We start from the raw sequence: 16872 nt of genomic DNA, 5'->3' as shown, positions 1-16872 counted from the left end.
CATCAAGACACACCAGTGTGAAATCTCAGAACAATGAAGACGACAAAAAGATGCCAGAAGCTTCCAAAGAGGAGGAGAAAATAGCTCCTATGAAGAGGGTGATGAATTAGAATGGTTTCAGACTTCCCAATAGCAAACCCAGGGGCCAGATGGCAACTACCTTCAAAATTCTCCAAGAAAATGATTTCCAGTTTAGAATTCTATACCCAGCCCAAACTATCTACCAAGTGTCAGGATGGATTAAAAATGTGTCCGGGGTGCCTGGTTGGTTAAGCGTCTGACTCCTGGTTTCTCACTTTGTGAGACAGGGCCCCATGTAGAGCTCTGTGCTGAAAGTGTGGAGCCTGCTTGGGATTCTCCCCCCACCCACTCTCTCTCTCTTTTTCTCCCTCTGCCCCTCCCCACACTCCCACCTCTCTCTCTCTCACTCAAAATAAATAAACATTTAAAAAATTTTTTTTCAAAAGTTGCAGACATACAAATTCTCAAGAATTTATCTCCCATGCCCCTTCCCCAGGAAGTTCCCAGGACATTTGTCAAAACATGAAGCAAATAACACCAGAGCTTACCCAGAAGGGAACGACCCTGGGATGACCACGAAGCGAGATTCCAAGATGAGAGATGTGCCTCAGGTCCAGGTTGCAGTGCCTTAGAAGGCTTTGGGAGAGATTTTGGGGGAGATTGATGAAATTGTTAGAGTACCCAAAGATTCTGAATGTCTTGAGAGCAGACACTGACAGATAGCAAATTTAAATGTGTAGAAGATGAAGCAAACAGAAAGTAACAGAGTTGTTAGCTCCAAGGACAACAAAAAGGTGTGCAGGAAAGGAAGTTATCACGATTTGCTGTGGTTCAGCTATGAGTGATGTTTTATACTCACTGTAACACAGACATCGACTGAGATGACAACATTGTGGAACAGGAAGAATGGAGGATGGGGAAGGACGAACATGTATGGTGGGGGCAGTGGAAGGAAAGACACCTTATCTTCTATCCTGGACAGAAATCAGATAATGGCTAACATTGAAAGAGCAAGGAACAGAATTTCAAGCTTGTTAATTTGGAGACCTGGAGATAAATACCAAAAGAAAGAGGCTTAAGTGTAGAAAATGGTGAGGAGGAGAGGGGATTGCTGTTTTTCATGACAAATTTTGTAGAACAATTTAACATTGTAGATTATGTGCATGTAGAACTCTGGGGGACAAAGAGAATATTTTAAAAGTGCCTATTAATATTTTCTTCAGGAAAAACAAAGCACATCTCCTTTCCTCTCTGGATTCTAATTCCCAGAGCTCTGCTTGCTAGAGACTGCTTGCTGTTCCTTGTGAGTTCCTCCAAACATATTCTGCGGCTCTATATGAGATTTACACTTGCCTCATAAACTACAGTCCTGATTGAATCTTGTGATCCACCATGATCTTGAGTCAGACACATCCAGGCCACTTTCATTTTTTGAGGCTCCCAATATATTGAAAAAGAAAAAGTTGCAAAAATGGGATTAAAACTGTGGGTGAGCTTTACATGTCTACGTTAATAAAGGAATACATTTATCAGATACTAGAGTGATGCCAGAGTTCTAAATTTCAGGCCCTAGGAGAATGTGAGGCCCAGGCCAAGTGGCTTTCTTGCACCCCCACCCCCCAGCACTCCCCAGCCCCTTCCCGTTCTGTGCTCAGTCTTACCCTGAGATCCTTTTCTAATTTTACCATCTTCCCTCTTCCCTCGCCCCGCCTGTTATTGTGCTATTTCCTTCCCTTCTACAGAATGTGTATTATTCTGCATTTGCCTTCACTGAGCTTCATTCAGTTCCAAGCAATTCCTCTGGCTCTTCCTCACCCTGCTGTCACCTGTCCTTTGAATCAATATGCTCTCCATCCTAACAACCCTCATTAATTAATTAAAATGCCCTCCTCCGCCTGTTTTCCATTTTGGTACCACATTCACATTTAATGAGCATGCTGGCCATTCCATTATTCAGGTCACTGATGAAATGTTACATCACCAGCCCCAATCTCTGTGGACACCACATTTGCTATGTCCTCCTAAGTTAATAATAATCCACAGTATTCATTCTCTAGGCACGCAGCCACTCGTAATTATGTGGTTTAGAATTTAAATTTTAGACCAGTGGTTTGAAAACCTGTTTGCATGCTAGAGACACCAAGGGAGATTTTTAAAATGTGGATCCTAGATCTTACAACAATCCTATCATACTATATTAAAAATAGGCCCAATAAATGAACCTGGTCACCTTAGATACAGAATCTTCTTCGTCTGTTTGAAGAGAAGAAAAGTAAAATATTAGAGATGACGTTCAGGGTCTTGCAATACAAAGAGGTGACAGGCTGTCAAATTTTAAGTTCTAGTTTTCCTTTCCTTGAATTCTAAAGGGCAAAAAAATTTAACTTGGTCATGGGTGCTCTATTAGTTTTCTATTTCTGTTGTAAAAAAAAAAAAAAAAACTACCACAAATGTAGTGGCTTAAAATAACACAAATTGATTATCTTACAGTTTGGGAAGTTGGAAGTCTGAAATGGATCTCACTGGTGTAAAATCAAGGTGTCAGCAGAGCTGTTCTGGCTCTATTTCTTGCCTTTTCCTGCTTCCAGAAGCCACCCACATTCCTTGGCTTGTGGCCCCATTTCTCCAGCGATGTGGAGTCCTACACATGCTGTTACCTCTCTGGCCCTCTCTCCTACCTCCCTCTTTCCACTTTTAAGGAAGCTTCTTATTGCATTGGCCCTGCCCAGATATTCCAGGATAATCTCCCTATCTCAAAGTCAGCTGATTAGAAATCATGTGTTTTTGCCATGTAGCCTAACATGGTCACAGTTTCAGGGAGTAGGACATGGACATTATTATGGGCAGGGGGTATTATTCCGCTTACCACAGGAGCATATTCAGTTTTCTCCTAGTAATTTCTTTTTTTTCTTTCTTTATTTTGGGAGAGAGAAAGAACACATGTGCAAAGGGAAGAGGAGCAGAGAGAGGAAGAGAGAGAGAATCTCAAGCAGGCTCCTCGTTGCCATTGCAGAGCCTGACATGGGGCCATGAGATCATGACCTGAGGTGAGATCAAGAGTCTGACACTTAACTGACTGGGCCACCCACGCGCCCCTCTCTTAGTAATTTTTAGATAAGATAAACTCTTAACTCTTCATTTAGAATTCTGCACAAAGCTCACAACCCCCTGGGCACAGTGACACATCCTGCCTCCTACCTAAAGGCCTATCCCCAGAGCCCAGGGACCTGCTGTGATCAGGGCCTCTCATATCAGGCTGCAGGACTATTGCCTAACCTTGACTCTGGAGACCACCTCATTAGGCCAGCAGCCTCCAGTGTGGGATCACTGTGTTCAGTGTAAGCTGGAAATCTCTCTCCCATGGGCACTGGTACAGGGTGGGTTTGGAACATGCAGTACAGTATCCCTGGGTTAACTTCAATCCATTTTCAGTCTCTATGGCTGCACAAAGGATTCTAAGCCATAAGTTACCACTGGGAAGTCCCTGGTGCCTTTCTGCATTCCCCATTGAATCAGAAGCTCAAGAGATGGGGCCCAGAAATCTGCATTCTTTAATATTTCCAGTTTAATTCTGTGTACTGTCAGGGTTAGGAACTATGGGTTTAGACCATGTTTTTTAGTTTAATGAATATATTGTAAAGATTAAAACTGAAACCTTGCCAAAATCAAGATTATTAGTAGCACCTATTACTTTTTGGGAAATGTCAGATTCTTATATATAATTAAAATATATTATATATTTTACATATATTATATCTATATATTATATAGCATATATATTATGATATGTTAATGTATATTAATGACACAGAAGTGTTATATATTACTTTCTGATAGAAAAAAATCAGATTAAAAGTATGTTCTATTTAAGAAAATCCAATGGCCTGAAACCAAATTTATAAATAATAACAATAAAAACAATTAGGGGGTAATAATTTATATTACAAAGTAATTCATTGTATTATGAATTAAACAACATTTCCCTCTAGGTCTCTTAAAATACCAGTCAATACACAAAAATTCAGTTTGTGTATTGTTTTTCAGGAACATTTCTAGTGCATCAAGCATGGTGCACCTGACTCCTGATGAGGTTGGGCTTGTGGTTTGAGGAATTTGAGTGGAAGAAAAAACAGAGTTGACTGGTCTGTGGAATCTATTGCCTAGGTCTTCCTCTCTGTGGTGTCCCAGGGCCAGGTATGCTAGCTTGGTCACACCCTTGTCTGCATTCGAGCCCACGTAGCTCCAGCTTTAGGCTCAGCCCTGTATTCATTCCTGGGATGACTCCTAAAGTCACAGGAGTTTCAGAATCCCTAGCTCAGCACTGAGAACAAGCATCAGATGGCCCTGACCTTGGTCCTCACTTCTGATAATTGGGATTTCAGCTTTCTTTCCCAAGTGTTGGCCTATAGCTTGAGCTTCTGCTTGGGGTGTCTGCCTTCTTTGGAGCTTTTTACTTCTCCTCTCCATGGCAGGCTCTCAGGACGTTTAACTTGAAACCTTAGCCATGCGTGCAGAACCTGAGACTGTCCCTGAAAAGACAGGCTCACACCCACCAACCAGTGGCTTGAGAAGGAACTTGTTCTCCTGTACTAGGATCCTATGATGATCTGGCCACCTTCACCCCCTTCACAATGGGCTCTCTCGAATGCCAGTGACATTGCAGCGCTGGGCTTTCTTCATTTTGGTTCCAGACCCCTGGGTCTGTTTGTGGCCTTAAACTGGGCCCTGGCCTGCTTGTCTGAAAATTTAATTCTCTCTTCCTGTTAGCATTTCTTCTGACGCAAGGATTAGATCCCATTCTCTATATCCCCAGCTGCTCATTGTGACCCTGCTTCAAACTAACCAGACCATCTGGATCCATCTTAATGGAATAAGATCTCCCACTAGATGAGAGCCTCTTAGATCTCAACACCTGCCCAGAGTAGCTTCAGCACCTGAGAGTGTAGTGGTTTGCTCTATTGTCCATCCTTTGTAAGACCTGCCTTAAAACTGGTTGGCCTTCCATCTGGACATGTGGTTATCATGTGGTTATTTGCGTCCCAATTCTTCCATGTAATAGATGTGAAATCCTCAAGTTTTGCTTAACTGGTTTGATCCTGAATAGATTTTATAGGTTTCTTCCCATCAAAATGTTCTGACCTATTTCATAAGTAGTTGTGGAATAATGTATGTAGAATGCCTTGTGCTTGGCCTATCATAAGGAGATATTACTATTTCTTTTTTCTTATTTGTTCCCCAGTGACTGCTTGTCTGTGTGGCTAAAAGCCCCACGCATCTCAAGGCCAAATAGGTCCAGAAATTCTCTCTGGATGACCTATCTCATCTCTACATCCTTAGAAGTCAGGAGAAGCCTGAGTTATTTGCAATTTTTGAGGCTCTTTGTATATAAATAAATGTTAAAAGAATGAAAAACTAAGACTCAGACCAAAGAAAATATTTGCAAAAAGGAATATCTGATAAAGGACTTGTATCCAAGATATATTAAAAAAAACACTTAAAACTCAAAACAAGGAAACAAACAACCCAATTAAAAAGTAAAAAGTGGGCAAAAGATCTGAGCAGATACCTCACAAAGATATACAGATGGTAAACATTCATATGAAAAGATCCTTAACATAATATGCCATTAGGAAATTACAAATTAAAATGAGATATACCAGCACATGACTATTAGAACGGCTAAAATCCAGAACATTGGCAACACCAAATGCTGGTAAGGATTGGAGCAAAAGAAACTCTCATTCATTGCTGATGAAATGCAAAATGGTACAACCACTTTCTTTTTAAAAATTTTTATAGATTTTTTTTAAGTTTATTTATTAGTTTGAGAGAGAAAGCACATGTGTGAGCGGGGGAGGAGTAGAGAGAGAGGGAGAGAGAGAGGATCCCAAGCAAGATCCACACTGTCAGCACAGAGCCTGACACAAGGCCTCAACTAATGAACCATGAGATCATGACCTGAGCCAAAACCAAGAGTTGGACACTTAACTGACTGAGCCACCCAGGCTCCCTGGTACAGCCACTTCAGAAGACATTTTGGTGGTTTCTTGCAAAACTAAGCATACTCTTACCATTTAATTTTACCCAAATGAGTTGAAAACTTATGTTCACACAAAACCTGCACATGGATGTTTATAGCAGCTTTGTTCATAATTGCTAAAACTTGGAAGCAATGAAGGTATCCTTCATTCGGTGAATGGATAAATTGTGGTACATTTAGACAATGAAATACTATTCTGTGATACTAAAAATTGAGCCATCAACCAGGGGAAGACATGGAGGAACCTTAAATGTATGTTGCTAAGTCAAGGAAGTCAGTCTGGGAAGTCTACATAGTGTATGATTCCAACGTCATGACGTTCTGGAAAAGGCAAAACTATGGAGACACTAAAAAGATCAGTGGTTGCCAACGGCCCAAGGGTAAAGAATGAGAAGTGAACAGGTGAGACATAGGGGATTTTTAAAGCAACAAAGCTAGTCCATATGATACTGTACAGTGGATATATGACCTTGTGCCAAAACCCATAGATATGTTCAACACAAAGAGTGAAACTTAAGGGAAATGATGGACTTCAGTCAGTAATTATGAGTCAAGACTGATTCATCAATTGTAACAAATATACCATACCAACACAAAATATTAATAATAGGAAAAACTCTGTGTGCAAATGAGGGAGGGCAGGACTTGGGAACTCTGTAATATCTGCTCAATTTTTCTGTAAATCTGAAACTATTCTAGAAAGTAGTCTATTAATTATAAAAAATAAATACTAAAATAGGGTTCATTTTAAATGTGGTTTATTTTAAATATTTCCATTTAAAAACTCAGTGCTTTTAAAACAAACAAAAATATAACGCAATGTAATTGTGCTTCTCACAAGGTAATTGTGGGATTATAAATATCTTTTTTTTTTAACTCCAGTCTAATCAGGGATTATAAATATCTTAATGCATAATGCATGACAGATGAATGGTCTGCTAATGGGAGGCATGTTCCAAGCTGCATGATGAGAGTTTTCTTCCTTCAGTTCTCTGAGTGCATCTCTGTAATGTACATGAAACTTTACTTGGCAATAACCAGCATGGAGCCCCTTCCTTAATGTGAGTCCTTTGGCAATGGAGCACCATGATGGGCCCTACTGGGGCTTAGCTTTGTTTTTCCAAGCCCACTTCCAACCCTACCCATTCTGCTTTTGAACTCGAGTTAGCTGGCTGTTTGCAGGTAGACATTTCTAGTCCTAACTGCCTATCTACCTAAACATCCAAGGCTCACCTGCTTGTGATGTCCCATTCCTATCCTCTGCCCACCTACTGAGCCTGGGCCAGCCACAACACTGAACAACTACAATGACTGTACATTGTGTTTTGCCAGCTGGAATACTTCTGGTTAATAGCTCTCCACAGAGAGGGACTAGAGATGAAAACAGAAGGACTGATTTCATTACGTCTAAGGCTTTCTTGCAGGGTCACTTCTGTGTCTACTTGCCTTTGCTATACTTCCTCTATTCCCAAGGGTGAGGCCTACCTCCCAGAAAGATAGAAATGAACACGCTTGCTGACTTCCCTTTTCTTTCACTTTTTCCAAATTTTTTCTCATTATGATAGTGGTAATACTCTTAGAAAATGTGCAAGTCACAGAAATGCAGAAAGAAGCACAGAAAAAAAAAGTCACCCCAAACCCTGTATTACCCCAAGGCAACCCCTAATGTCATTTCACTTCTGTAAATTTTTAGCTCCGCATTCACTCTTGAACCTCAAACAATTAGATTTTGCCTCCTCCATTTTCCTGGAACTACGCTCCCATAGGTCAATGTCTGTCACAGGCGACCTTCCTGGTATGCTCTGGATTCTATCTCGTTTTCCTTCTCAAGAACTTCATTTCTGTAATTATTCACTTCTGCCTGCATTATTCGTTCTCCCCTTTAGTGGATCACTCCCATCAGTCTGCAAACCTGTCTTAGTATTGCACATCTTAAACTCTTCCTTAAACCCATTACCTCCTCTCTCTTCCTCTTCATAGCAAAACGTCTCAAAAGAGATATCTATATTTACCTCCTCCACCTTCTCCCCTCTGGCACTCTTCGATTTGTTTCAGTAGGGTCCTCTTCACCCTACTGAAAGGACTCTTATCAAGATCATCCGTGACTTCCAGCTTGCTAAATCTAACGGTCAATTCTCTGTCCTCATCTTCACTTCTCAGTGGTATTTGACGTAGTTCAGTCTCCTTCCTTTCAGAAATAACTTGTGCTGTTGGTCTCTGCTGACAGCACACTCTGCTGGTTTTCCATTTATTCCACTCTTCCTTGTCGCTCTTTTTTTTGGTCCCAACTTCTATGTCTGGCTTTGAAATATTGATTGAGTCTGAGGCTTGATTTCAGGCCTTTCTCTATAATCTCTCCTTGGTAAGTTCACCAGTCCCACTGTTTTAAATATCATCTATATGATACTGACTCTCAAATCTATATCTCTAGTTTTGGCCCCTAGGATTAGTTTGCATTAGGTTGCATGTATCAGGAAGAGCCAAACAATAGTGGCTTAAACAAAATAAAAGTTTGCGCTTTTTGTTCAATACTTAAGGAAATTCAACATACAAGGATATTTATTCAATATACAAGGAAATATATATATATATATCTATCTATATATATATATATATATATATATATATATTTATTTAAGTTTATTTATTTTGAGAGAGTGTGGGGGGGAGGGGCAGAGAGAGAGAAAGAGAGAAAGAAAGAATACCAAGCAGGCTCTGCACTGTCAGAGACATGGGGCTTGGACCCATGAACCATGAAATCATGACCTGAGCTGTAGTCAGATGCTTAACTGACTGAGCTATCCAGGTGCCCCATAAAGAAGCATATTTGCTGTGTAAGTTTGAAGGAAAGCAAACTAGGACTTGTATGGTGGCTTGATTGCCATCAGAGACCCAGAGGACTTCCCTTTATGTGTTTCATTATCCCAGCCCTTGGTTTCCACCCTCAAGGAGCACCTCATTATTTCAAGATGGCTGCTGGAGATCCAGCCGTATCATAAACATTCCAGACTGCAGGTAGGAGAAAAGCAGGAGGACAAAGTGTTCATTTCCTAGGTGAGTTAATTCCCTTTAAGGAGGCTTTCTAGTTTCTTCACAAAACTTCCACTTCTACCTCATTATCCACAACTTAGTCATATGGCCACACTTAGTTGCCAGGAAGGCTGGGAAATACAGTCTTTATTTCAGTTAGCAATACACCTAGCTAAGTATCAGGGTTCTGTTACAGAGAAGAAGAGGAAAGTGGGTATTGGGTAGAGATCTAGCAATCTCTGCCACACTAACCCTGACTCTTCCCTGTGCTGTGAGCTTACGTGTCTCTGTGTCCATAACATCTCCATTTGGATGCCTAATGGGCTTTTCATACTAAACTTAGATAAACCTCTTGATTCCCTCCAACCTCAAACCTGCTCCTCCCAGCCTTTTCCATTTCAGTAAACGGCTTCACCTCATTGTTCAAACTAAAAACCTAAAGTCATTAAAAAAAAAAAAAAAGCACCTTTTGTTATGAAAACTCAAACACACTGAAAGGTAGAGCAAATAGTATAAAAAACACCGATAGATCCAGCATCTGTTGTGCTTGTTTAACCTTTTTTTTTTTTTTTTTGAACTGAAGTATTTTAAAGTACAGTCATTGTGGGGCACCTGGGTGGCTCAGTCGATTAAGCGTCTGACTTGGGTTCAGGTCAAGATCTCGTGTCAGGCTCCGTGCTGACAGTGCGGAGCCTGGAGCCTGCTTTGGATTCTGTCTCTGTCTCTCTCTGCCCCTCCTCCACTAACACTCTGTCTCTCTTTCTCTGTGCAAAAATAAACATCAAAAAAAGTAAAGTATAGTCATTGTGACATTGAACTCAAATTCTTCAGTTGGCATCTCTAAAACATAAAGGCATTTTTGTGTATATCTGTGATACTATCACCAGTCTTCTCAAAATGAACAATTCTTTACTCCTCTCTTCCTCATCCGCCACAGCGAGTCAATCAGTAAGTGATGTCAACTCTCTGGCCACTCCGCACTCTCTCCAATGCCATCCCATCCCAGCCACTATCAACCCTTAACTAGACTTTTGCTTTGCATTCTTCCTTCTAACTCTCTATTTTGCACATAGTATCAAACTATTCTTTCAAAAACTTAAACCATGTTATATCACCTCCTTAATTAAAACCCTCCAGTGATTATCTCTTTGTGATTAGATTAGAATCCGGGCTTCTTTAAGACCTACTTGACCTGACTCCTGAGTACCTTTCTAAGCTCTCCGCCTTCTCTCCCCTCACTCCTGCCTTATTTTGTTCCTTTGAATACCAGAGTAATTCCTGCCTAACTCTAGTGTTTAGGCTATACCTTCTGCCTGGAAGGTTTCCCCCAGATCTTTGTATGGCTGGTTTCTTCTCATTCTCAAGTCTTACCACAAATGTCACCTCCTCAGGGAAGCTTCCTCTGCTCATCCTATCTGGAGAAGTGCCCCCCATCTGTCTTCAATCAATTCGTAATCTATTATCCTGTTTTATTTCATATGGCCTTTATTGCTATTTTAAATTATATTATTTGTTTACTTACTGATGGCCTGTCTTCCTCTTGTATGGAAGCTCCATGAAAGTGCCTAGAACAATGTACAGTGCAAAATATACAATCAACAAATGATGTTAGAGAATAAATCAATAAATTGATCTCTGGATATTGAAAGACTTTGCTTTGAATTTCAGCTCCATTACTTACCAGATGTAGTGGGAAAGTTACTTAATTTGTCCCTAGAATACCAATGTCACAGGACTATTATAAAACTTAAGAGGGGTAATTATGTAAAGCACTTAGTATAGCTTTCGATGTATAGTAAGCCCTAAAAACATGACAACTGCTATTATTACTACTGCTATTAATTATTACATGTCTCTGCTGCATTTGATCGTTGTGAACATTGCCTCCTGAAGACTGTCTCCTCTTCTGGCCTTTTTGATGTCATACAATTCTAGTTCTGCTGTCCTTGAAATGCCTCAGAACACCTTCTGTGGCACAACCCTCATCTGATGACTCCATAATTATTCCTTCCATGCCTGGTACCACGTATTGCTTGGCCACAACTGACCAGACAAGAGATGAGCACCTGGTCCCAAGGCAGCGTCTGTTCATTGGCCTAGGTGCTACCCCGGATCAAGAGCTCCAACCACATGTTCTCTATGATGGGTGATTGCTAAGTAGATAAATGAGCTCATTTCTCCTGAGGAATATGAACAGAGTAAGAGGGAGCACAAGAGATAGAGAGATACTGTATCGGGAGCAGGAGAAGCAGGGACAGAGAATACTTGGTGACTACAAGGACGCCTGGAGTGGGCAGATGAGCATGTAGCCTAGTCACAACAACTTCATTGTATCTTGATGACCTTTCAGGCTCCATTAGTCCTCCATTAGTCCTGCTGCTTCTAACTTTCTGTGCAGCTTCACAATAACCTCTATATCCAAGGTCGCTTATCTGTTCCTCACATGGCAAAGAACCTAACCAACACCCTCACTGCACAGTTTCACTGGGTTGATTCAACAACCATTTCTTAGCATTTACCATTGGCCACACCCACTCATTTGCTCTCATAACTCGAACGCTCCTCTGTTGGTAATTCACCAATTGAATCTCTAACCTGACCTGTTTCCTGAGGTTCCAGCTCAAAAGAAACTTTCCAGCTTAAAAGAACTACCTTCCAAACAAACTCATATTTTCTCCCCTTTCTCTCCTCTCATGCCCTGCCTGGCACAAATATGTTCCTCTTCTTTTGTTCCCTGTCTCGGCTGATGACACTGCTTACTCCCAGTCACTTGGGCTACAAATCTTGGAGCGATCTTTGCCACGTCTGTCTTTATTATCTTCCACAGCTAATCAGCATCTGCTGATGCATCTGGCCCCTTTGTTCTTTTTACAATGTCCTTCCAGACTGTAGGTGCCTTGGCCCTCCCCTCCTACTCCTCTTCCATCACTGCTCTCCCTTTGCTCACGTGCTCCCGGCCCACCAGCCTCCTTGCCTGTCCCTGAACAGGCAGACACAAACCTGCTCCAGGGCTTTTGCACCTGCTGTTCCCTTTGCCCAGAACACTTTTTCTGAGCTCTATTCCTCTTCTTCTTCACATCTTTGCTCAAATATCCTTGTGTCACCTTTCCTAATCACCTTGTTTAAATTCTAAGAACCTGGGGGCGCCTGGGTGGCGCAGTCGGTTAAGCGTCCGACTTCAGTCAGGTCACGATCTTGCGGTCCGTGAGTTCGAGCCCCGCGTCAGGCTCTGGGCTGATGGCTCGGAGCCTGGACCCTGTTTCAGATTCTGTGTCTCCCTCTCTCTCTGCCCCTCCCCCGTTCATGCTCTGTCTCTCTCTGTCCCAAAAATAAATAAATAAACGTTGAAAAAAAAATTAAAAAAAAAAAAAAAAAAATTCTAAGAACCTGACAACTGACTTTCCTTAACCTCTCCCGCTGTTTATTTTCTCCACAGCCCTCCAACGTGCTACGTACCTTACTTATTTTTTTCATTTGTTGCATCCCCCTTTCTCCACTTGGCAGCCCAACACAGTCGAATGTGTGCACCACGGGGGCAGGAATTAATATCCCCAAGGCTCAACAGTGCCTGCTATGTAGTAAACACTCAATAACTGCGTGTTTAATCCATTAATTGATTACTCAGTCTCTCTCTGCTACCATTGTTTGTTTGTTTTCTTTTTAAACTGTTTCACGACTATTTTTAAAACCAGTCACGACAGTAAGCTTTTGGCCTGTTTGCCCACTCTACCAGCTACAAATGCTTGCTCAGCAGCTGAGGGGCACTCTTTAGTAGCATGTGTGAAAAGTAAATAAAATCCATATAAAACAAATCGTTTCCATAGGCTGCATTCTTATAGTCTTGCTACAATGCCAATGCTACATCCTGGGCATATGTTTCTGACCCACATGGAAAAAATTATAAATCTGGCCAGTTGGAACTGCCATCTGGAGTAGCGCTTGCTTTTTTCTAATAAGCTCTGTGTCTTGGCCCTTCTCAGCCATTAAGGGCTTAGAACTGTCAGAGTGATAGTGTTTTCAGCTACCCCCACCGTTGTTTGTCCTTGTCGCAAAAGGCAGTGTCCTGTGCCTCCTAGAAAAGCAGAGACCCATCTGGTTCCTCCAGTAATATGGTGGAAAGCAAATCCTGCAAGAATCCATGATCATTTTCTTTTAGTTTTCTATTTGCACTGAAGCCTAGGTCCCTCCCTCTTTTTCAATAAATATCTTTAGAATATTTAGAATATTCAGAATGATTAATTTTGTTTGAAATCCATGTTATATTCTGCTTTTATTTTTTTGAAGTTTTTTTTCCCCATTATAAAAACAACATATGCACAACTTCATTAAAAAAAAATGTAAATATGGGGGGGGGAATCACCCAACAACTTTTGGAATAATCGCTATTCATGTTTTGCCCTGTTCCTTTCTATGAATATTCTTCTCATGAATATATATTTCTTGCTTTTTTTCAACTAAGATTACACTATGACAATATGTCAATGTTAATACAAAACTATATAATTTTGAATAAATAATCTAATTTAGGTAACTTCATTTATTTTTTCCTTTTTAAAATCATTCTACATTTGGACATGTATTTCGAACTTTTTGCATTAAACTGAAATTGAGATTAACTTCTCTGGGCATATGTTTTTCCTGACTTTGGTATTATTGACTTAGACTAGGATTTCTGAGAGAAATTACTAAATCATAGAGTATGAATGATTAGAAAGCTCCTGATGTACAACCTAACTTCTTTTCAGAGCTGTTTTCCTTAAGCTTCTTTGGATGGAAGGAGTCATTCAGGTTGCCTCAGTCATTGGGAAGTTTATAGGAATGACAATTGGAGAAAAACCTAGGGCAGGAATCCAAGCCATAAAAGCCAGGCCTCGTGTAATGTCACAGAGTGAAAATGAATTATCTGAGCCACGCAGGCTGCAACTGAAGGTCAGTCAGGATGCAGGGAGCTCTGGGGAGCAGCTTGTCACTTGTCACCTATGAGCACTCACAGCCCAGGAGGCTCTGCCCTAGAGATCCCTTGTTAACAACCAGTTTCTTTCATCTTCTGTTCCTATCACCGACTCTTCATCTCCTTTTCCTATTTTCAATTCATTTTCACCACAGAAGTAATAACTGGTTCAGCCAATAGTCATCATACTTATTGAGACTGAATTTTTACTTCAGACTTCATCATTGGTCAGTTGGACAGATTATATTTGGTTATTCTTGGCTAAGTGCTCGTTTCTGTCTCAATCCCTTGTGGGGTTAGGCAAAATAGAATGTGACCTTCCTTCATTGAACTTGTGATAATCTGCTTGTAATGATTCGAAATATGTAACTACCAATGGCAGAGGCCTGACCAGTCAGTCCCAGCCAATGTGTCATGATGGAGTATCCCTGCTAGATACCATCTCTGGATAAGGACCCAGCAGGCTTGGTGGTCAGTCTATTCAGTACCAGTTCACCTGCCCATCAAAAAGGTAGGAAGTCATAGCAGCACTGTTCACAATAGCCCAAAAGAGGAAATAACCTGGGTCCATCAACAGATGAATGGATAAATCAAAATATGAAATATCTATATAGTGGAGTAATATCCATCCATAAAAAGGAATGAAGTTTTTAATTAATTTTTTAATGTTTGTTATTTATTTTTGATGGAGAGAGCATGAGTGAGGGAGGGGCAGAGAGAGAGGGAGACACAGAATCTGGAGCACACTCCAGGCTCTGAGCTGTCAGCACAGAGCTTGATGCAGGGCTCAAACTCAAAAACCGTGAGATCATGACTTGAGCTGCAATCAGATGCTTAACCAACTGAGGTACCCAGGTACCCCAAGGAATGAAGTATTGATTGTATGGAACCTGCAGATCATAATTTTGTAGGCTTTCACCAAGAAAAATATTATAAAATTATCTAATTTAAGGTAGGTAGAAAAGTGAATATATATATATATATATATATATATATATATATATATATAATATGAAGGGAAATCACAATAGGTTACTAATTTTAAAAAGCTGAAAAATGCATTCTGAATATCACAGAATCTTGAAAAAGAACATAATATCTCTACTAACGAACTACCTGACACATGTCTACATTTCTCTCTCTCCCTCTCTGTCTCTCTTTCTCTTTGGTTGCATACAGTGGTTACCTCTTCTAAAGTTTATTCATTTATTTTGAGGAGAGGAGCAGGTGAGTGGGGGAGGGGCAAAGTAAGAGAGAGAAAATCCCAAGCAAGCCCCACACTGTCAGCACAGAGCCAGACACAGGGCTAGATCCCACGAACTGTGAGATCATGACCTGAGCCAAAATCAAGAGCCGGATGCTTAACCAACTGAGCCATCTAGGCACCCCCTGATTACCTCTTCTATGGCCACAGCTTTATAATATAATTTTAAAGACAGAGAGCAGAAAGATAATTCAGACTTCTTTTTAGAGTGGTTGGTTGAAATTCTTTTTTTTTTTTTTAATTTGGTAGTTGGGATGCATAAAGCATTCAGTTTCACACAATGTGATATGTAGTACTGCTACAAGTTTGTGTCCTACAACTCAGAACCTCTGATAAATTCTATTTCACATGATTCACATTTTAAAAAAAGATTATAAATATATGGTGAATTTATCAAATATGTCCTAATAGGCAAGAATAGCCATTTTGACCAGATATCTGTAAAAAGTAAGCATCCTGCTTATAATTTTGCATACCTAACAATTAAAATAATTTCCCACAGATTGGCTTCTGGCTCCATTTATTTCGAGCCTTGTTTCTTTCCCACTACCTACATAACTCTAATATCAGGTACCATAAGACATATTCATATTTCAGTGTGATCTCTGGCCCTGCAGCTTGTTGTCAGATCAGCAGGTGGTTGGCAAAGTAAGTTGTAGGAGTATTTGTGGAAACCATTCCTACACCAGAGGCCTACCAATAACCTGGCTCTGATGGAGGTGACTGCATACCACATGAATGCATCCCACTAAATCCAATCTAAATGTGTCTCCAAGTCAACTTCCTTTTACCTGATTTCAGGAGTTCCTGGGGCACCTGGGTGGCTCAGTAGGTTGAGGGTCTGACTTTGGCTCAGGTCATGATCTCGCGGTTCCTTGAGTTTGAGCCCCACATCTGGCTCGCTGCTGTCAGCCTATCAGCTCAGAGTCCGCTTTGGATCCTCTGTCCCAATCTCTCTGCCCCTCTCCCCCTTGCACTTTCCCAAAAATAAATATTAAAAAGAAAATACAATAAAAGGATTTCATGATGCCATTCCAATGCTGCATTTCACAAAGTAAAGCATGTTGGAGAGGACCTGCGAGTGTAAAGAGAACAATGGTCTTAACCAATTGTGATTAAAATATCTTATTTTGCAAAGTTCTCAAAAACAACATAAGAAGTTGAAAAATTGTTGGGTATCTTCCCAGGGCCTCAAAAAGGGCCTGTGCAAGAGAAGAGTCCCAAAGTTTATGCTTCATTAGCTCCAAAGGAAATCTGCCAAATTGCCCTTCATAGAGGTTATACTAAGTTACTGTTCTACCCATAATGCAAAGGCTTCCTTTCCCAAGGTCTTGAATGCAGAGAGCATTACCAAATTTGTAGATTTTTGCCAACCTGATGGGTAGGGCAAAACAACTTAGGACAGTTGTATATTGCATTTCTCAAATTATGAGTTAAGTTGAGCATTTTTTTCTTAGCTTTAAGATCCATATGTGTTTTTTCTTCTGTGAACTCTCAGTTCATTTTTTTCCCCTCTTTTTTCTATTGGGTTGTTAGTCCTTTTCTTCTTGATTGGCAGGAACTCTT

This window comes from Puma concolor, chromosome A1 (genome assembly GCF_028749965.1).
Source record: "Puma concolor isolate L17-30 chromosome A1, mPumCon1.1.hap2, whole genome shotgun sequence".
Classification (NCBI taxonomy): Eukaryota; Metazoa; Chordata; class Mammalia; order Carnivora; family Felidae; genus Puma; species Puma concolor.
This window is presented reverse-complemented; position numbering follows the sequence as displayed.